Below are 22,409 nucleotides of genomic sequence, written 5' to 3'. Positions count from 1 at the left end.
ATCTATTGATGGACACCTCAGCTGACTCCAGAGCTCAGCTGTTCTAAACAGTGCAGTGATAAGAATAGATATGTGGGTGCCTATTCCTATGTTGGCTTAGACTTTGTCTTTCATGGGTGCTCAGAAGTGGTATACCTGGATCATACCTGGATTATATTTTTAGATCTTATAGACTCTATACACTGATTTTTTTAAAGAGTAGCTGAACTAATACACATTCCTTCCTTTAGTTTTCCACCACCACCCAGGGCATCTTCACTACCTCTGCCGTTTGTTTTCTTGATGATAGCTGTTCTGACTGTGATGAGTTGGGATAGTTTTGTCTTACACTTCCCTGGATTTACACTGCTTTCTATACTGGCTGCACCATTTTGCATTCCTATAAGGACATATCAGGGCTCAGCTTCTTTGTGGTTTTGCCCACAATAGAAAGTAACCATCATGACAGGTATGGAGTGCTAGCTCACTGGGCATTTTGATTTGATTTTTCTTGATGATTAATAATGTTTGGGCATCATTTCATATACCTATTGGCCATTTGAAAGCCTTTGCAGAAATGTCTGTTCATGCCCCTAGTCCATTTTAAAATTGAGTTATTAGGTACTTTTGTTCTTTTAACCAAGTTGTTTTAAGTTTCTTTATTTTGTAGTTCAGCCCCTTTTGAGGAACAAGGTTTGTGAATATACCCCTGCCTTCTCTCTCATCAGCTGTTTCTTTCAATAAATGACAGAGAAGAGACCTGGAGATGGCAGGAATTTAGTCACTGTCTTCCAAAAACCAGATGAAAGGCCTGGCATTTTGGTTCTCTTTCAAACTGCAATTTCTTGAAGTCTGTGGAGCTAGGTTTAACTATCTTCTTTGAGGATTTTCTTGGTTTGGTTTGGTTTGGTTTGGCTTGGCTTGGCGTGGTTTGGTCTTGTGGCAAGACAAGATCTTTTTATATAGCATGGCCTGGTTTGAACTCGGCTCCCCATAGCTGACTTTCGATTTCTGGGATTACGGAGGTTCACCTCCATGAACAACCTATCGTTACTTTCCCTCCGTGCTGCAACAACAGCTTGTAGCATAGTGTGCATCTCCTCACAACCATTGACTAAGATCTCACTCTAGCTTGTTTGTACAGATGCTTCCCAACAGAATTTAGTTGTTACAGGAAAAAATTATGGCTAATAGCATGTCTCTCCCAGAGCTGTCTCAAAGCACACCGGCCTAATGAAATTATTCAAAGCTTATGGAAGAAGGTCCAATTAATTTTTAAAGTGTAGAAACTTCAGTGGTTCCCAGTGCTAGCTGCTGGGAACACAAAGCTAGTAAGACTGTAAGCAAGTCAAGCATCATGTGAGCTGGGTGGTATTGGTAGGGAGCTCGTCAGATATGAGCAGACTTGGCAGTCATCACGTGCACATCCCTCATTCATGATCAGTAACTTACAAGCTACAGTGTTTTGATTACTGATTAAAAGAATGGGTTCTGAGTCTTATCTCTGGTCCTGGATCGAGATATGGCATTTTAAATGTCTGGAAGTTTATGAACTAAAGCTTTTTCATAAAGAACACAAAGATCTATCATTGCCCCCTCTCTTAAGGATTAATTGAATTGGCCTGTCAATCACCTGAATAGGAAAACACCCTTCAGGAAAATGTTTCTGTTCCAGGAACTTTGGAAATCATATAATTTCTTCCCTTAAATGTACGTTGTTACAACAGTTCCTCTGGTTACTGGTCACTCTCACTGCTTGAGAGTGTCACCATTTTACCAAGAAACAAACTACACTTGTCTTCTATGTGTGTTTCATCTGAATTCTTTCAACAGGCTCACACAGACAGTTGATGGGGAAACAGAACAAGATCCCACCAACAAGGTAATAGAAATGCAACCACCAACAGTAAATAAAAACAAGGATCAACAACAGTAACTGTGAAGTGAGAGGCAGGTACAAGACAAGCTAAGCTTTGAGAGGTTAGCAGACACTTGTACAATGCCAGGATAAGACTATTCTAGAGACCGAGAATGGCAAATATGGGCACTGCTGACTCCAGTCTCGCTGCTATACTCAGGGAAGTCAGTGGTAAATGGCTATAATGCTATTGTCTTTTCAACTGGATTATGATCTCAGAATCTTTAGAATGATCACACCCAAATTGGTGGTTGAGTAAATGCTTTGCCATGTAATTTCAGCGTAGAGTCTCTTCTGCAGACATGTCGGACTTGAGTGTGCCACTTGGTATTAAATATCTCAATCCAGCAATAAATATACTAACACAGCTTAAATAGACAAAGCTAAAAAAATCCACATCGCTCGTGTTTTCATGCAAGCGTGTACATGCATTGTGTGTGTGTGTGTGTGTGTGTGTGTGTGTGTGTGTGTGTGTGTATACCAGCTCTCTCTTCCTCCCTAACACTGGGATGATAAGTACATAATAATCCAATGCTTTTTTGTTGCATTTTTTTTCTGGAAATCGAACTCATGCCCTTGTGCTTGCAAGGCAAACCCTTTGCTTGCTTTGCCATCTCCCAAGTACCCCGCATCCCCCTTTTTAATGTTCACTGTCAGCTGGAGAAAGCTCTCAAGTGGCACTACCATTCCGTCATTTCATTTATGCTGCCTCCATAAAGGCAGTTTGCATTATTTGATCACTGACTTTTAAAGGATAAACTGGATATACATAGTTTATTCTCCCAGTTTCCTTTTGACCATCTCACATGTTTATTTGTTTGTTTGTGTGTTTGTTTGTTTTCAAAACATGGGTCTTTTTTGCAACCTGTCTTGCCCAGCTTGAATGCCAATCAAAGGGGCTATTTGACCTTTAAACTATATCCTGCAGGAAAGTGAGACCTATAAATAGTTATAGTTTCAAAGGTCATACAAAATGAAGAAATAGAAGGAAGAAATATTACTGGAGGCTCAAGAAGGCCCGTTCTTTTCTGCATTCTAATGTCACACATGTTCTAGCCCCAAAAGCAACATAAAATTCATTTACTCTTGACAGCTAAGGATGGAGCTAAAAGCGAGCCCCAAAGAACTGCGCATGTCAACAAGACCGTATCACTCAGTCCAGTGCTTTGATACTTGGCAGGGAAAATGGGGACCACATGTTTCAATACATCAGGTACTTCCCCAAGTGAGGTCTAACAGTGGGGACAGTGCTTAACGTTATCTACTGTGAGAACTTCATAATATGTATACAGTACCCTACCAGCTTCATACACTGTGGTAGAGGTATGGAGATTGTTTGTTGAGTGTGGTGGTGCATATGTGTACTAAGAAAAACAAGACAGAAGGAGTGAGAGTTTGAGGCCAGCCTGGGCTATGTGAACCCACCAACTGCAGCTACCATAGCATATAGATCATCTAGAAGAAGCTGATTTTATTTTTACCATCTGAATGGGGCCTGGCCTGTGATGTGTTTGGAATAAAAGAATGCTGCAGAAATGATGCTGCATGGCATTGGAGGAGACGACCTATGGGATCTTGGAGAGTTCCCTTTTCACTTATTCAGACTTTCCCTAACAAAATAAGGAGACCTGTGAGAGACAATTGAATGGGACCAACCATGTAGGATGAGCGACAGTGACAGGCAAAATCAGGGCCAATCATGAACAAGACCACCTCCCGCCTTCTAGGCTCCGTGAAGCTGCCAGGTGATGGCAGCCTTAAGGATGACCCTGAGTAAAACCAGCAAAGGAGCCACCATGCTGACTCCAGCAACCCAGGGAATCCAGAGAAGTAAGGAATCCTGCATTAAGTCCATATATTATCTTTGCTCCATCATGAAGACTATGTGGCCTAAGAAATTCACTTTTATGTATACATAAAGACTTTCCCCAGATTCGTCACATCGTTGAACATGAAAGTCTTGTGTCTATTTTCAACCTCTTCGAGACCCAGAGTCTTCCTCCGTCACACCAATGGCCTCTCCTTCCTTCACTCACAGTTACTCTAGTGAGACGACCTAACTTTGCAGTAAGAAGTTTTGAGAAGCTACCGTTGACTAAACTCATTTTCTTTTATATATTGTCCTCTCAACCGAAAGCACATCCCTCCTTGCAAACTTGTAATTCCATCACCTAAAATATCCCCTTCTCTTGCTATGTCCACCAGCGTAACTGCACTGCAATGGAGAGGATGGATGTTTCTTGCTGGAGAACTTAACTCTCTCCCAGAGGAGGCCTTATCCAGTGATGGCACCCGACACTATGGCTGTGCCTAGCTGGGCACAGGGGCTAACTTGCTGCTAATTAGAGATAGGCAAGGCTCAAAAGGATTTGACTCTGATTCCAATTTACAAATTGTGCTTGCATGTTTGCATTTGGATTTGGATTTAGATTGGACGCAAACTTCCCTTTGCTTATTAATTTGAAGCTTTTGTTCTTAAGCCCAGCCAGAAGGCTACATGGTCTCTGCTATTTGGGAACACGCAGGCAGGAATAATGACTCGTGCTTTTGATATCTTGGTGGTTTTGCATTTATGTGTCCCAGCTGAAGGGAAACCAGATTCATATATTGAATTGCATCTTCTTCTTCCAGCCTCCTTAGCACCAAAAATTTCTCAAAAGTTCTAGGGTTTGGAGTATTGCTTCTAATATTCAGGGGCATGCTTCTGTCTTTTCCTCCCTTATTAAGGGCTTTCTTTAACAGATAACACTGGATGGAAAGTTAAAGAGGTATTCATGACATTTGGTTTTCATCTGCATGGTGGTCAACTTTATAAGCATATTTTCAGAGTGATTGCATTATTCTGGGATCTTATGAACTGGGATCAATATCTTGTGTGTTCTTGATTATTTAATTCCTCTTATTCCTGTATTATAAACTATGTAAGATGACAAAGCAATTATAGAATTAACCATGTTATGCTGGTACCTTATGTTTAGTCTTAGTCCACTAACATGTAAACAGTAATCAAACATGTAATCTATGCGAATTCTTCTATCATTAACAATGGACATTGACCATGTTGTTCTGAAATGAACTGTAAATAATTGAACATGTATTGTAAGATATAACAGTTGGGGCATGTCTAGAATAGTAGAGTTTCATATCACCTGATGTCATACCTTTATTTTCTATGTAATGAGATTAAAAACTCTGGAAAAATGGTGGCTTGTTTAGGATAGGAGAAGCATGTTAGTGAAGCTGGTTGAACCAGTTACACAGTGTATGCTATGGGACACGGTGTCTGGCATGGGCTGAGAGTGTCATGCCTTAGATGTGGTCAGCTTGATTGTGTAGGGGTTCACTCAGCATTTATCTTCTTGAATCCATGACTCACCAAGGGCACAGTCTTTAATTCTCCAGGCTCTGGTGCCTCTGGTTAGTTTTCATTATAGGAAAGAAGGAATCTATCTCTCAGGGGTGGACTTGTCTTAACCAAATGTACAGTTTAAAATACTATAAGCCAGAGAATAGACTGTATTTACAATAAGAGATACCACTTTTTCTCCTTGGCCACACAGTTTGCTAGCTGGAATGTTGAAATATACCCTGAAAGGCGCAGCCATGTTCCAAACCATAATTATGAACCCAAAGCTAAAGAGAAAAGCCCATGGAGCAATAGACATGGGAGCCATCTTCAGATCTCCAGGACCTAAACCAGAAAGGTAGGTGAGAGGGTATTAGTCTCACATTGCTGGGCTGGGGCCAGATACCTCTGTCACAAGATTTCCTTTGTAGTGTAAGCTCAGCATCAGCTCTGTCCTTGGCTCCTACCTGCCAATAGTCCCTCCCTTCTTCCCTCCCCTTCACAATTTTGATAAGCAAAGATGTCTCTAGATATTGGCTACTGAGATCCACTGAGGAAATTGAAATGCTTATCATAAGTGATGGACTTCCAAGACAAGCTACATTGTAAACCCAAAGGCAGAGGCAGAACAGCCTAGTTTATGAACAGAAGGAAACTACCTGCAATATCCAAGTTAGGCCAGTTGCTCTCATACCAGGCTCAGGGGACAGGAAAACTGGATGAAGAGACATCCACTCAGGAATTCCCCGCATTGCCTTCTGTCTGCTTCCCCTCACTCTCACCACAAGTTTGTCTATCCTGTTGCTGCAGCTCAGAGGAAATCTAACTCCTTCAGGATTCCAATACAGATTGAAGACCCACAGCTCACAAAGGTAAGCCGACCCATGCGAGAACACGTAAGCACAGAGCCAAAAGATCCCTATCCCACTGGTTAGCCACTGGCAGGAGCCATGACATCAAGCACAGCCAGATAGTGGTGCGGAATGCCAACACTGTTAATAAAATAGGAGCATCCATGTAAAGACGAGGAAATCATGGGTCTTTGTGGCCTCTCATCATCAGTGAAGCAAGTCCAAAGAGTTTGCTTTGCCCTCTGATCAGAACACTTTCCTGATTTATTTTGTGCTCTGTAAACATGCAACAAGTTGTTCCTCATACACTGAGAAACTGCTGGATGGTTTAGAAAGAAAGTAATAACCTCATCAGCCCTCATCCTCGAGTTCAGGCCAGCAAATACACTGGGAGCATATTCACATCCTCCCAGCACACCGGCGATGAAGATTTCCCATCAGGAAAACTTCAATCCTTGCTGCAAGCCTTGCCATAGCTTGGGCCATCACTGCCTCCAAGAAAATGGCTGTGCCTTTCACATATGCTGTTCTTGGCAAGTCTGCCAGGGATGTCTTTGGCTTAATAACACTTGATTTGAAAACAAAGTCTGAGAATGGATTGGAATTTTCCAGCTCAGACTCCACCAACACAGAGACCACCAAAATTAATGGCAGCCTGGAAACCAAGGACAGGTTGACCGAGCACAGGCTGACGTTTACAGAGAAATAGAACACAGACAACACCCTGGACACGAAGATCACCGTGGAAGACCAGCTTGCATGTGGACTGAAGCTGACCTTTGACTCATCCTTCTTGCCCTAACCCTGGAAAAAATGATTAAAAAAATCAAGACAGGGTATAGGAGGAGCAGATCAACCTTTGACATCGCTGCGCCCTAGATCAAGGTGGGAGGAGGGGTTCTGGTGCTTGGCCATTAGAGCTGGCTGCTTCGAAGTCCGGAGTGACCCAGAGCAACTTCTCAGTTGGCTACAAGAGAATTCCAGCTTCATACTGATGTGAACGATGGGACAGAGTTTGGTGGCTCCATTGACCAGAAGGTGAACAAGAAGTTGGAGACTGCTGTCGGTCTCTCCTGGAGAGACATAGTCACTTTGGAATAGCAGCCAAGTATCAGGTCGACCCTGATGCCAGCGTTTCAACCAAAGTGAACAACTCTAGCCCGGTTGGCTTAGGACAAACTCAGATCCTGAAGCCAGGTGTCACACTGACACTGTCAGCTCTGCTGGATGACAAGAATGTCAGTGCAGGTGGCCACAAGCTTGGTCTCGGTCTGGAATTTCAAGCATAAATGAATACTACACAGTTGTTAATTTTAAGCTATTTTGCAGCATAGCTACCTTCAGAATTTAGTGTTCCTTTTAATGTATGTCGGGGATGCGAGAATTGCTAAATAATAGGTTAGATCTCCAGGCTAAGGATGACTCGGCTTTAAGGGTCTTACTATTTCAGAGGTACAGTAGAAACCCCGTTCCAGCTGTGGGCGTGGCTTGGGGAGGAGCCCCTCTAGAGGTACCAGGCTGCAGAGGGAAGCTGGGAGTGTACGGGCCCCTTGTCAATATGTATCCAGTCCCAGATGAAACTGGCACCTCCTGAGCATTGAACCCTGGTGTCCCAATCCTAACTGCTGGGGAGCCTGTGCACACCTATGTGAAAGGGACATTTTAGACAGATCATCACAACCTGTTCCCATCCTAGCCCATCACTTTTACACCAAAGTAGTCTTCAGGGTGTGGTTTGCTATTTCTTTTGTTAGGGTGGAGCATGATGGAACCAGTCACTTAGGACTTAATTCTTCCTTGCAGTGTGGTTTTCTTTCTTTCTTTCTTTCTTTCTTTCTTTCTTTCTTTCTTTCTTTCTTTCCTTCTTTCTTTTCTTTCTTTCTTTCTCTTTCTTTCTTTCTTCTTTCTCTTTCTTTCTTTCTTCTTTTTCTTTTTCTTTCCTTTAGTTGTTGTTTTGGTTGTTGTTGTTGCACCAGAGTATGGAATAGCTTCTGGATTTTCCAGCTCTGTGCTGGGCAGTTGAGGTGGTCACACTCTGACAGCACTAGGGATGTAAACTGACTTCTGTTATAGTCTCATTACTCTATTACCTTCTAGCAGTTTAATGGGTACATTATAGAGTGTTTCCATTTTGTGTGGAATTATCTCCTCCCTTCAAATGCTAAAATTAACATAATTTAAGATGAAACTTGAATTAAAGAAAAAGAAGACCCCTTGGTCTTTCAGAGTGTGCCACTGTCCACACTGGAAGGACCCCACTTACAGGGGAGGTGGAAGATGGAGAAGAGGAAAGAAGCCTGTCTGATGGCATTAGACCCTAAGCTCTGATGTCCAACCTTCTTCCAAATACTTCAACAGGGGAATTTAAGAGTTTAAAAGTATTATAAAGCAATTACTTCTTTTATTTACTTAGCCTTTATGAGTAAAACCTCAGTTTCCTAAATGGAAGACTATTCAGAAGGGAGCGGTACAAAGCTGAGCATGTTAAATACTTTTGGACTAAGTGCTGATCTCCAACCTGCTCCGGGTCTGGTCTCATGGTCTGTAAACAAAGCAAGGTGAAGACTCATGCTCAGGACAGATTCAGGAAATGACTAGGAAGATGGCACTTGCCCATTCATTATCCACTCTGAAGAATACTCATCACAGAGATTTTAAAATAGCAAAAGAACATAAATTAGGCCAGCATGCTAAAGCCTGGCTATCTCTTGCTCTGTAGGAAGAACTCTTGCAGTTGTTTTTCTCCAGAAATTTTTTCTCTAACTGTGGGGAATGTGCTTCCTTTAGAACTAGAATCATCTGTGTTTTACCCATTGGCATATTGAAGTCTTTTCCATTTACAAGAAACAGCCACACAGGTACTCTCAGGTAATGGGCTTATTTTAGTCTTGTGTTAAGTCAGTCTTACAACTGTGGCCAAATACCTGACAGAAACAATTTACTTAAGAAAAGAAAGATATATTTTTCTAGAGGTTGGTTTCAGGTTTCAGCCCATCATGGTAGGGAGGATATGACAGATTAGCTCCCAGTAGGCAGGAATAGAGAGCTAGAAGAGCAGGAAAGAGCCACAGCAAGATGTAGCTTCCAGTAACTTACTTCATCCAACCAGGCACCACTTCCCAGTCTGTCAACTTCCCCAAAGTCAATTCAGATTCTGAATTCATCAAAGGATTAAACCATCCATCAGGGCAGAGCATTCCTCAGCTGAGGACCTCTTGAAGACCCTCATGGACACTCTCAGAGGAATGCTTTTCTAATCTCCTAGGAGATTCTGAATCTAATCCTGTCAGTAACCTAGATGAACCATCCCATGTCAGGAGGACAGCAAGCAGGCATGAAATTTGCCTTGCCTCTTTGCCTCTTTATCTTTCAAATTCATAGGATGTCTTTTAACTTAAGTAGAGACTCTAAGAAAGAAATTACAAAACTGTGTATGATCAGTTAACAAAATGAGAATGGATGGAGGTGGTGGAGGGAGGAAGATAGTTTTAGGATGAGATCTTTATTGGGAGCAGCAGAGAACTGGAATAAGCATCCACATACCATGATAAAGAGGATGAAGCACAAGGAATTTGAAAAGACAAATGTGAGGAAGATTACATCAGATAAAAGTGGAGAATGGTACCTTCTCTCTACATGGGTCTCCTTTCTCTGGAGGCACTCAGTCTTTCATGAGAGTTCTCTAACTACCTCAGTTCATTTCTATTTCATGCTTTTCTCTGGCACCCTGTGCATCTTTTCTCTACTTTGATAACTGTTTTTGAGAGGATAAATAAAGGATAAGATGCTCAAGCTTGCAGTTCGTCATCATAATGATATATTTATAGGTTTGACTGACAGACTCCATCTAGACCATTCCCCTTCCTTTATGTTTACATATATGTGCATGTGTGTGTGCATGTGCCTGTGTGTAGTCTTCATGAGTCCTGTATATGCCTGATCTTCAAGTCAAATTTCAAGGGCCTGAGAGAGAAAATAACTGCCTTTGAAAAACACCATTATTACTGCTTAAGCAAAGGTTAATTCACACCAGGCCACTTTCTGTACCAAGTTATCCTGGATCAGCTCTTTTTGTTGTATTTTTCTTATTTTCTTTTTTTTTTTGTCTTATTTCTTAGTAGTAAGGAAATAAGAAAGACAAATATAGCAAATAAAAATGTATGACAAAACTGGGTTAGATGAAAGGGGAGGAGGTCCTCCCCAATCCGTGGACTTGGAAAGGGGCAGGGAGGAGATGAGGGAGGGAGGGTGGGGTTGGGAGAGAATAAGGGAGCGGGATAGAGCTGGGATACAGAATTAATAAAATGTAACTAATAATAATATTAATAATAATAAAAAAGAAAAAATAGAAAAAAATTTTAAAAAATGTATGACATAAATTTGAGACATATTTAAATAAAAGATTACTTGTTTAATTAAAATTCCAATTTAATTAGTCCTCATACAGCTTGTCTTCTGTCTGCTACTCACTCAAGCAACTGAATGATGCAGAGTCACATGGGAGTGATTAGCAGTGCCAAGGATGGAGTACCCAGCCTCCAGGCTTTCATGGAAATCTGTATGAAGCAGGATGTGGCCACCGTTTTACCAGTCAGAATATATACAATTCAAGTCCCCATTTCTGCATGACGCTATCATCATCGTATGGAGTCTGGTTTCATGTTGAAGGCTTGCTGTTGCCTCCAGCTAGGCGTAGCTAGAATATGATTCTCCGTTGCCTTCTGTAGAGTTCGGTTGTTCTTGTCTCCTGTTACCACAGCACACTTCCCATAGAATGGTGGTTCTTCCTCTGCGGGTCATGACCCCTTTGGGGGTCAAATGACCCTTTCATAGGGGTAGCATGTTAGATATCCTGCATATATAAGACATTTACATTACAATTCATAACAGTAGCAAAATTACAATTATGGAGTAGCAACAAAATAACATATGGCTAGGGTCACCCCAACATGAGGAACTGTATCAAAGGGTCACAGCATTAGGAAGGTGGAGAACCACTGCCCTAGAGAAATGCTTGCCTCTTCCACTTTCAATTTTACAGTTACATTTTAGTTTTTCATTTTCTTTTTGACAGTTTCATATATTCATACAAGTGCTGGGATCATTTTTAGCCCCCATTGCCTTCTCTCATTTCCTCCCACTTCTGCTAACCTCCTTCCTTATTCTTCCCAACTAGCCCCACCTACTTTTGTCTTTCCACACAGATCGTGTGCAGACAGTCATAGCTGCTCTGTGTTCATATCTAGAAGCCAGTGTTTGATAGCACTTTTACCCATTCCCCAGCTCTTATAGTCTTGTGTGTGTGTGTGTGTGTGTGAGAGAGAGAGAGAGAGAGAGAGAGAGAGAGAGAGAGAGAGAGAGAGAGAGAGATTTCCTGAGCTGAGCTGTGGGGAAAAAAATGTTGTAGCTGTCCTGTTTATGCACACGCAATAGTCACTTATTCCCATCACTTTGGCAATTTATGAGTCTTTGCATGAATCATTACTCACTGAAAAATAAACTTTTAAAGGCTGAAAGCAGCATTAATATACATGCATGAGTGTGCGTACACACATTCTTACAAAACAGTTTGACTACATATCAGTTTAGCAAAATGTCACAAGTACATCCCTGCCCCTGTCCTGTGACTTCCCCAGTCAATATACTTTGACCAAAGCTTACTTTGCTGGACATTTATCCCTCCTGTGGGGCAGGCCTCAGATCCATTCAGAAGTGGTTGGTTATCCCAAAACAATGGTGCCACTATTTCTCCAATAGTCATGTCTCGCTCAGCAGATCAGTATGGCCAAGGACATACTGACAGTGTGTACGGCTTAGCAAAACCATTGATGGCTTTTCTTTGCCACTTGTAGGCATAGTGCCTTTTAGTAATACGAACATTTATATTTTTTAAACTATTATAAGCTAGATAAGATTTTATAGAGACACAGAAAAAGATATTAGGAACTTTTATGGAGCGCTATGTTTTTAGACCAAATAAAACAATCTGAGAGGAAATAAATAATAAGCATCTATTAGGAGTGGCAGAGTGGTAGAATATAAATATGCGTACAGCGGCAAACTCTGAGTCCATTCAAAGAGAATGAGGCAAGGCGGAGATTCTGAAGATAAAAACTGGCAGTGTTACATCAGATATTGAAGCAATAGCCTTGGCTGATAGCAAGAGCAGCACCAGCGTGAGGTTAAGCAGACACCTGCAGGGCAGAGGTCCCTGCAGAGACGAGCTTCATTTGCATCTGTGGTGACCTCTGGGCAAGCTTGTGATTCCTGCAGACTGTTCTGTGATAGTAACTGTCATTCACTCTTCACAACCTTTTTGGTCCTTCTCCTCCTTTTTAGTTAGGACTGACACCAGCAACTCCATTTTGATTCTAACAACAATCACATTTCATTCGACAATGATACACACCTTTCCACGGGTTCAAAACTTGTTATCTTTAATACCTGGATTTTTACAGCACCGGGTGTTTTGAAATAATTTCTGTTATATTTAGAAAAGGAAAATGGTGTGCTTGTTTTCCTAGAACAATGTGCCAACCCTCTGCAGAATGTCCTTAACTTGCGTGTGTATGTGGTGACTATGTGTGCATGCAGGTACATGTGTGTGCATATGTGTGTGGAGGCCAGAGGCGAACGTCAAATATCTTTCTCTGTCGGTCTCCACTTTGTTAGCTGTGGGGCAAGGGCTCTTTCTGGACACAGAACCCGCCATCGGCTAGACTGGTTGGCCAGTGAGTGCCGGGGGCCCTGCCTGTCTCTCCCCCCTCCGTGACAGCAAAGGAGCAGCTTTTAGGTGAGAGCTGGAAGTCTGAATTAGGTCTGCATGCTTGTACAGTGGGAACTGTACTGGGCCATCTCCTCAGCTGCTAAGGCAGTCTAATTGCATGACATTTAGCCATGGCTAGGTTCCTAATAGAGATATCTAATGCTCTGCCTTTCAAAACATGTTCTGAGCTGGGTGTGCAGCTAAGTAGCAGAGTTCCTGTCCTGCACACCTGAAGCCCTGGCTGGGTTCAATCTCCATTCCTCTCAGAAAGCTACCAAAAAGCAACATGCGAGGCATACCTTCCAAGGTCTTCTCAGGCAAACAGGGTTAAGATGATTTAAGTGGCAGTTTTGTTTTGTTTTTAATTTCTGTTTCCCCCAGTGTAATTTCTGCCACCCCACAACCTCAGTTTCTTCCCACCCAGTTTCTTCCCCCCCTTCCTCTGAATCTGCAGATTGAATGGACCCCACCACTCACAGTTTTACACATCAGAAACGTGAGCTTCACAAGGCCACTTCCCTTTTCCAGTGAAACAGCTCTAACTTCCCCTTCTGATTATGACCCAGGCTTGTCCGATTTACAACCATAGTAATGTGTCTTTGTTTGGATCTTGCGCAGTGGGGCCGGGACAATGGAAATAACGTCCTGCTTTCTGCCTCCTCCTGCCCTGCCTGCTCTGAGCCCACACACTGCTGTGTACACCGTCAGAATGCTCCATCAGAAATAAAGTGTCACTGCCCTACCTACAACCAGCTCAGGCCCTGAGAACCTGACCATCCCAAGGCAGCCAGCCCCACCGCCTGCCTCTCCTTTGCAAATCACCTTGGACGTTCCAGTCCCGGGAAAACCATCTGCATCTGTCTTTCACACCGCACTATTTCACAGCTCGGTAGCTTTGCTAATTCTCCGTCCTCTGGCAGCAATACTTTTAGCTCCTCTATAACTCAGCCAGCTCCTACTAATGTCCTTCAGAATGCTCCTCGGTCATTCTCCCTTCCATCTGCTCCTGACCTACACCCCAGACTGGAATAGACTCTCCTCCTTTGTGACTCCAGACTACTGTCACTTTTGAACATTTACCTCACAACAACAAAATTATCATGTGATCCTTAAACTGGACTCTCTGCTTCTTGTGGGCAAAGGTGCTACCCACTCACTGAACACACAAAAGATGGACAGAGCAGAGACAAGCACAGATACAAGTGTGTGGAGCTTGTTCGTGGGAGTGTTAGAGCTCCCATTCTCCACTGGCACAGGCTCCACTTGCTCTGATGCACATAGCGATAAATAACAGCAGCTCCTTCTGTGGCTGGTGCTGTGGGTATCATTCTCATTCAGATAGGCAAAGGTTCTTCTTCATGTTGTTCTGTTTCTCTCAAGGTACTCTAGAGGGACATACTTCTGTTTCTTAGAGCCTCTATTATGTTAAAAAAGTATTGGTTCACTCCAAGTCTTAGCTCCTGATGCCCCAAAGCTGGGGAAGAGTTTCCTGAGGATGAACATGAAGGATAATAAATGCAGCATCTTCCATGACCTGTGGAGATTCCTTCCCATCTTTGGTCTATGTTTGTCTCTCAGTGAGTCCAGATGTCAGCTCCCTCACTGACAGTATCCACTCTGCCCCTTTGAGCAGGAACTGAGAAGGTTTTCCATCTAGTGTAGGCTGATGCTCCAGTGCCATGCCTTAACCTACTCTCTGCCTTCCTCCATACAGGCATCTTAAGATGCCAACTATCGCTTTGCTCTCAGAGACCCACTAATGTCTGTGCAAACAAGATTCCTTTAGAACTTAGTCTTGGGTATCACTCTTGTTCCCAGCGAATTCCCTCCACACCCCAACATCTCATGCTTCTTAACAGGGATTTTTTTTTTTTTAATTTGAATAAAGCAGTTATCTCTTTCAAGGGGGCCCACAGGTATCCTGAACTATAATGCCTAACATTATGTACCCTTATTCTGGTTGGATGACAGCTGGGTTATAGAATGGCTTTAGATTTTTGTGTGTGTATGTGCAAAAATATATATTTTTCTCTTAAAGGAGCATTCCTTTATCTGGGTATGTTCTATAGCTCAGACAAACTTCTGGATGAATCTATAGAACAGAATTTTTAAATAAGCTAAATAACTAACACCAGATACTCAAATATGCTGTTCATTTCAAAAGGTCCATAGGACAACTCCATATAATGTCTAGTCTTTGATTTCCCAACTCATCCTCAGACAGCACACTCTTGGGTGATTATTCCTTTCTCACAGATTTGTTCAGGCCTTTTTTTCTAGAGTTAATATATGTGGAATTGATAAGAAATCATCTGCTGTTTCCATCTTCAAAGCAAATCATAATAAATTTCATTAGTGATAGTGATTCATGGTTCAGATAAATTAGGAACTAAATGAAAAATTGTAGAGTGTTTAGTTATCTGTTCGTGCATAATGAACGACTCCAGTGCCTCCCAACTTAATACAAATATTTGATCATCTCTCGCAGTTTTATAAATCACACATGTATGCGCTGTAAAGCATGCAGGGATTAACATGCAGAGCACAGTGGCCAGGGTACATGTATGCAGGGTGCAGCAGGGCTCGACTGCTCTACATGGACGATACGCATTAAAGAGCTCAAACTGGTTCACAGGGTCAGCGGTGAGGTCACTTACGAGCCTGGCGCCTTGCGGGGGCAGCTAACTAGCTGAGCCGAGGCAGTTGGCATCTACTTATGGTCTTTCCAGAATGTCGGACTCAGGGAAGTGTGCTTCTGACACGACATGGCAGGCTTTCTACAAAACACGTGGTTCAAAAGACAAGCTTCTATTGCCCAAGGCATCACAGTGACATTTTCACTATCGTTACTTTGTTTACCTGGACAAGAAAAGCTATAAACCTTCCCTTTCAATACAAAGAATCAGAAAGAATTTGTAGCTACATATTAATGTCTTATCAGATATCAGAGGAAAGGTAAGGACATCTTTCATTGTATCTTCCAAGACTTACCAGATGACCACTGCTGAATGGCAGAGGCCATGCTGAGTCATATAGCAAGAGCACAAACCAACAAACCGAGGGCAGATTGGATTGGCCAATCTGCAGTGTTTGATGTAAAATGGTTGCCTATATTTAAAAATTGATAGAGCTGTTTATATAAAATCTGAGTTTTCAAGTTTTCTGGGTGAAATTAACCTAATAACACTCAGCTTGAGTAGGAGCCACCAGTTTGGGTAGGAGTTAGATGGCTTGAAATGAAATGCTGTACCCCTTGCAGAGAGAATATAGGCTAGCTAGATTTTGGGGTTTAAGTAGGTAGAAACATTTTATCAATATACATATATATATGTTTCTATATATAAACATTATATATATATATATATATACATACATATGAATAACCAAATCCCTCTTGGGAAGCACTTATACTATATGTTACATACTGCATATTACATATAATATATGACATATAATATATTATTTTTATACACTCATAATAAGACTCAGATTATTTCCCTTTAGACATATAATCAAGAGCATACACACGAAAGAGGATGCTCAAAATAATAGTTTTTACTCTGGCCAGAAGTACAGAGATAAACCGTGTTCGATTCAGAAAAGTATATGAATTGTAGTGAAGCATTAAACAGGGCCACTCGAAAACGGGGAAAACTGGATGAATGCTATTTATGGGTTACCTTGGTGATGAGCCTTGTAATATAGATAGAAATGAAAAAAGTGACCAGAGACCTAGGTCTTTAGATGTGATCCCTTTCCAGAGCAGCCATGTTCCTGGATTCCTCTACCTGGGTGTCTTCAAATTGTCCAAACGTTTTATGGCAAAACTGCTTTGCAAAAACCTTAACACCAATCACCAATGAGTGAGGCTCCCTAGTAATGCTACAAGTAGGTCAACACCTGGTCTTTACTGGCAAATTTACCTGGAGTTGTCTTGAAAGTAATAAACAGTACCCAATTCTAACTTTCATTTATATTTCCCTGATTTCCAATGAAGCTGAGTATTTTCTTAAAGCTGTTCTACGTTCCATGTCTCCTTCATTATTGCCTAGCACTATATTGTATTGGCATGTTCATCTTCTTAATGACTTACAGGAATTTTTTGTTCTTGATAACAACCATAAGTCGGTTACATGTGCTATAATATCATTTCTGATTTGAAAGTTTGGTTTGCTTTTGCCCTGTCAACAGTATATTTTGCTGGAAACCATGCATCTACACATTGTCATGACTTAACTAATTTGTCTCTTAAGCCTGGATCTACAAATATGTCCAAGCAATTTCCCCTTAAGTAGTTAAGATTTTACATCATTATTTCTCCTGAAACTATTTCTCTTCACAGTATGATGCCAGTGACACATTTTTTGCTTCTTCCAGCACTGTTCTCCTGCTTCTCTCAAGATTTCTGTATATAAGGCTTGCTGCTCAGTTCTTCAGCTTACTAGCCAGACTTCTCTCTGCTCTGCTGGTATGCTAGCTTAATTAGCAGCTTGAAAACTACTACAAAAGAGCATGCATTTCCAACCCATCTTCCTCCAGAGTCATTAGGTCATTCTTATTTATTTGCTCCTCAAATGTGAATGCATTTTTATTATAATATAAAAAGTATTATTGCTGGCATGTAAACACAGGTCAGTTTTAGGCTTAGATTCCAGAAACCTTGCTAAAAATCTTTTATTCTAATAATTTGTCTTTAAATTGTATGACTATTTTTTTTGTGAGAAAGAAAATTATTATCATTAACCAATAGCAGTTTTGTTCCACACATATGCTACTGCGTTTCTTATTTGAAAGATTCTTCGGCTTCTCTGTCAAGAGGATTGCTGATGTTTTCTCAGTCCCGTGGAAATAAAAGGCTGTGTTTGCATCAATCTAGCAGTGCTTGGGTGAGCACACTGACCTCTTTGGATTAACTCTTGAACCCTTCATGTAGGGTCTTTGTTCAGTCTCTGAGCCACATATCTTAGCAATTTAGATAAATTTATCTTGCCCAAGATTAGACACCTCCAGAGGGCATAAAATCTCAGCGGACAAGCTTGAGCTGGTCTTACAGACAGCCAGGCTGAGAGGAGAGCTAAGACTTGCGTGACAGGTCTAACAGCTCACCCAGGAGCTGTCAGGATTTATCTGAGATCACATACTGGCTGTGGAATCCAGGGGGTCAGCAGAGCCACCATCGCAATAAACTAAAACCAAAACATCCTTCACTGTCAGTCTTTAGGTTCTGCTGCTGTTGGAAATAGATTAACTCTTTCAACTCCTCTCTGCTATGAAGCATCCACCCTGAAGGAAACTAGTGTGTGTCGGAAGCTTGGTGCTGAGGTATCAGACCCTAGAAACTGGATGGCAAGGAATTAAAATGAGTGCTAGAAATATGGCTCAGGAGGTAGGGGTACCTGTTGCCAACCCTGATGACCTGAATTCAGTCCCTGAGTCCCATATTGTAGATGGAAGTACGAGCTTCCACAGGTTGTCCTCTGACCCCTATGCATGTACCATGGTACACATGTACCTGCATACATATACACACACACACACAAACACACACACATACACTGGGTAAATGTAATTTAAAAATTAGAAAATCAAGTGAGTAATTTGACAGTGACTGTTGGCTAGAGAAATTGTATCCCTTTCTGATGTTTTAGTTGAATCTGCTTTACCGAAAATCTGAAATTCCAAGCATATTAGCAGTAGTCTGCTATCTGCCCAAATACTGCTAGGAAGTTGAAGACAAGGATCACATCACTTCCTGTGCTTGCAGCACTTGGTACAGTGGTAACACACAAGGTAGCCACTCTCTGAGAGTCTCTTAGAGCAGGAGTTCTCAACCTGTAGTTTACAACCCCTTTCGGGGTCCAAACTGCCTTTTTACAGGGGTTGCCCAAGACCGTTGGAGAACACAGATATTTATATTCCAATTCATAACAGTTATGAAGTAGCAAAAGAAATAATTTCATAGTTGAGGGTTACCATGATATGAAGAACTGTATTAAAGGGTCACAGCATTAGAAAAGTGTAGAGCTACTGTCTTAGATGGACTTTCTAGCTCAGCTTGCATTGTGTGTGCTTTGGTATCTGCAGCCTTCAGCCTCCTGTCCTCTACTCACTCACTGCCTGTCTTTGCTAAAGGATTTCTAAGACATCCTTCTAGGATGTGGCTCCAGCCCACTCAGCAGACAGCCACCTGTGATTGCCCATGTCCTCCATGTCCTCCCTACATCTGGTATTCCTTTTCCCCTTAACGTTTAGATTATGAATGCCTTATATTGCCTTCTTGACAATATCTATTCCTGTCTAAATAAAGAGTGATGAATTTCTGTCACTAAGGTAAGTAATGAATTGTTTGCTCAAGAAATATGCCTTAAAATGGAATGCACGTCAGAAGAGGAAATAACAGAATCACTTTACCAAAAGTGGAGAATGGCTACTCTACTGCCAGTTCCAAGGTATTGGCCATATCAGATGAAGAAAATTATATCCATGGATGTGCCTTCCTTCAATAGGATGCAAAGAGAAATGTGGACAGATATGGAAACCGTGAACCGTGGAGGGATGCAGAAACCATGAACCGTGGAGGGAGATGTAGGTGCTGTTCATCTCTACTTTCAGCCAGCCCTTAGGTGGATTTTAAGGACTTCGCAGAGTTACCACCTTCTTGACTTTCTATATTTGAAAAGCCATGATATCAAGCATTGACTGATGGCTAAAACTAAGCCCTTCCCTCACAGTTCTGGACTCAACTTGGAGCTGGGCACTCAACGGAAGGCTTCTCATGTATTTGTTCTCCTACTGAACAATTACTGATTGACCATCTGCTCTAGGCCAAGAAGATTTCCATATACTGTATATACACCAATGAACAAATATCACACACATGTCCTTCTCTCCATGACTTTATATTTTGATGGGGAAAAGATGTACAATAAAGAAGTAAACAACTGGGAAACAGCAATTTACAAATACCACGAGGTGAGTAAGTTATTCAACAACACACATACGCCTATTTGTGCTGCTTCTGACAATGTCTTCACATATTTTCTCCAAGTTTACTATCTTCAAATAATTAATTTTTCAATATCAGATTTTTAGAATTTTTATCTCTCTCTGCCAGTCTTGGTTTTTTTCCTTTTCTTGTATGTGTGTAGATATGTGCACCATCTCACATTTACTGACACACATAGATGCAACACTTTACAAAATACCATCTCAGTTAAATCTTAACACAATACCATGAGTTTACTATCATTAGTGTAATTCTTTCACAGATAACATCTGGAGCTGACTGGCAAGATATGCCAGATATTGTCCTCTGCAGATGAGGACAATTATTTTTGGTGGCCTAGGTTATATCCTGGAACAGAGAAGTTAATTTACAGGAACCAGATTGTGTGTCCAGTCCAATGGCAGCAACATCAACTTCTTTGCTTGTTCTGTTTGGTTTTGTTTTGTTCTGTTTGGTTTTGTTTTGTTGATACAAGTTCTCTCTATTTAACCATGGCTAGCCTGGAACTTGCTATGCTCACTAACTTGGCCTTGAAGTCAGGAAGATCAGCCTGCTTCTGCCTTCCAAGTGCTAGGAATAAAAGCCAGAGTGATTATGCCTGGACCCAATAACCACTTCTTTTCTTGTGGACCAGGGATGAGTCTGTGCTGGACAGGATCACATCTTGACCAGAGCTACTTAGTTATGCCTATCTCTTGCCTCTTACCCAAATTATTCATCTATTCAAACTTCTATCAGAAAATGGACTTGGGGTCACTGTGCCCCTCTATCTGTTTCTTTGCCCAGTGTACATTGATTAAGTCCTCATTCTCTCTTTTCACAAATAAGTAACTAAACTGAATGTGAGCATGGCCTAAGACCATGCGGCAAGGTACATATTGAAGGGAACTATGCAAGGACATCCTCAGGTTCCACGGCTCTTAGAAACCTTTATGGTGCTCTGCCACCGCCTCACCCCAGATAAGTCAGTTCTTCCAAAGGAACGATACCCCCACATGGTGCCCCTCTCCCAGGGGGGAGAAGGTACCAGAAGCCAAAGGACATGACCTAGGCACAGAGAGACTTGGGGAGACTCAGGAAATTAAGGGATTTCTACCACAGGTTGTGCCGCCCAGAAACCTAGTTCATAAACAAAATCACCCCAGATGGCGTTGCCCACTCCTGAAAAACTTTTACAGCAGCTTCTGTCTCACAATGGCAGAACCAAAATATAATTGTGGCCCTGTGCTGCACAAAGCCTTAAATACCTAGTCTGATGGTTTACAGGAAATGCTTGGTGGCCTTTGATGTATAGTAACTGGGTGAATTTTGTCAGGGGGAGCTCAACTATCTTTACCTCCCACATCAAGGAGTGAGTTCAATGAAGCCTTAACCTTTTGGTTGGAAGAGCAAAACTGTATACTTCTGCAGTGGTCAAAACAGGCCGGTCTCTATGGGTGGGCCCCTCCCACCCACTTCTTCCAGCTGTCTCCCTGCTCTTATTTGGCTGCCTGTACATTGCCTGAATTGTATTTAAAATGCGTATCGTTGACAGAGGTTTCCCAAATTATACCACAGACTGCCATTAAGCAGAGCTTAGCGGTGGGGGCAACTGGGAGAGATCAGTTCCACCTGCCAGGGAGTTTAGAGTGGTGTTTGGGCTTATATTAACTCGGCTCCAGTTGCTATGTGAATTGGGCATGGCAGGATGACAGGCTTCTGCCGTGACAATTATTAATGGAATATTACATCTGTAACACCGGAGCATTAGCGCTGTGACCCAGCATTCTTAGTGCGTGTGATTGCTACAACTGTGAATAGATCCCTGTTTTTAAGCTTTACGTTGGATAAGTAGGAACTGTTTGTTGGGAATGTTAATTGATAAAGAATTCTTATTGATGAAAGCAGGGAGAATGGAGTGGTTTATGAATTTCTTTGGAAAAATACTCCACACCTCCCCAAACACCACCCCCATCACACACACACACACACACACACACACACACACACACACATGCTCTACACTCATGCAGCCCAAATACACACATTCCAGAAGTCTATACTAACTACAAAGCACTGCCCATCTCTAGATCTTCCCAATTTAGCTCAATTAAAATGGCATCTCTTGTTGCGCTTTGCCACCACCACTAAGAATCTGGATGGTGAGACTTGAACAATCATCTTTATCTCTCCAAGTCCTGAGCTCTCTCCTTCCATGCAGTGCAGCTCAGAATGGACGACGCTCTTTTAGGGAACAAACAGGAGCCAGCTGCCTCAAGGTCCTCCACCCACGCCAGCTGCCTCCTTCCCCTTAGTTTCAGAACCACTTCCCAGCATGCTGTTCTAAAAGACAAGCATCTGGGAGTCAGCCAGACTTGGGATCAACCTGGAAACACATTTTTCACTTAGCAGTTTCCCCAGGATGGCAGCCACTCCAGCTGTCACTCAGGCTGCCTTCCTCAGCCCCGTGTCTATGCCCGTGTCTTCCACTTGCCCTTCTTGGTTCAAATCAGAAAACTAAACTTGGAATAAAGACTCGTGTCTGACATAGCTCTTAGAAACTC

General features: G+C 42.0%; 1 pseudogene; it reads left to right on the top strand.

The window, feature by feature from the left end:
- Positions 1 to 6,596: 6,596 nt before the first annotated feature.
- LOC110554738 (voltage-dependent anion-selective channel protein 1-like) lies at positions 6,597 to 7,383 on the top strand (annotated as a pseudogene).
- Positions 7,384 to 22,409: the final 15,026 nt, after the last annotated feature.

The sequence above is a fragment of the Meriones unguiculatus genome, chromosome 11, assembly GCF_030254825.1.
Source record: "Meriones unguiculatus strain TT.TT164.6M chromosome 11, Bangor_MerUng_6.1, whole genome shotgun sequence".
Classification (NCBI taxonomy): domain Eukaryota; kingdom Metazoa; phylum Chordata; class Mammalia; order Rodentia; family Muridae; genus Meriones; species Meriones unguiculatus.
The sequence above is the reverse complement of the archived record's forward strand: the minus strand, read 5'-3'. Positions and strand labels throughout refer to the sequence as shown.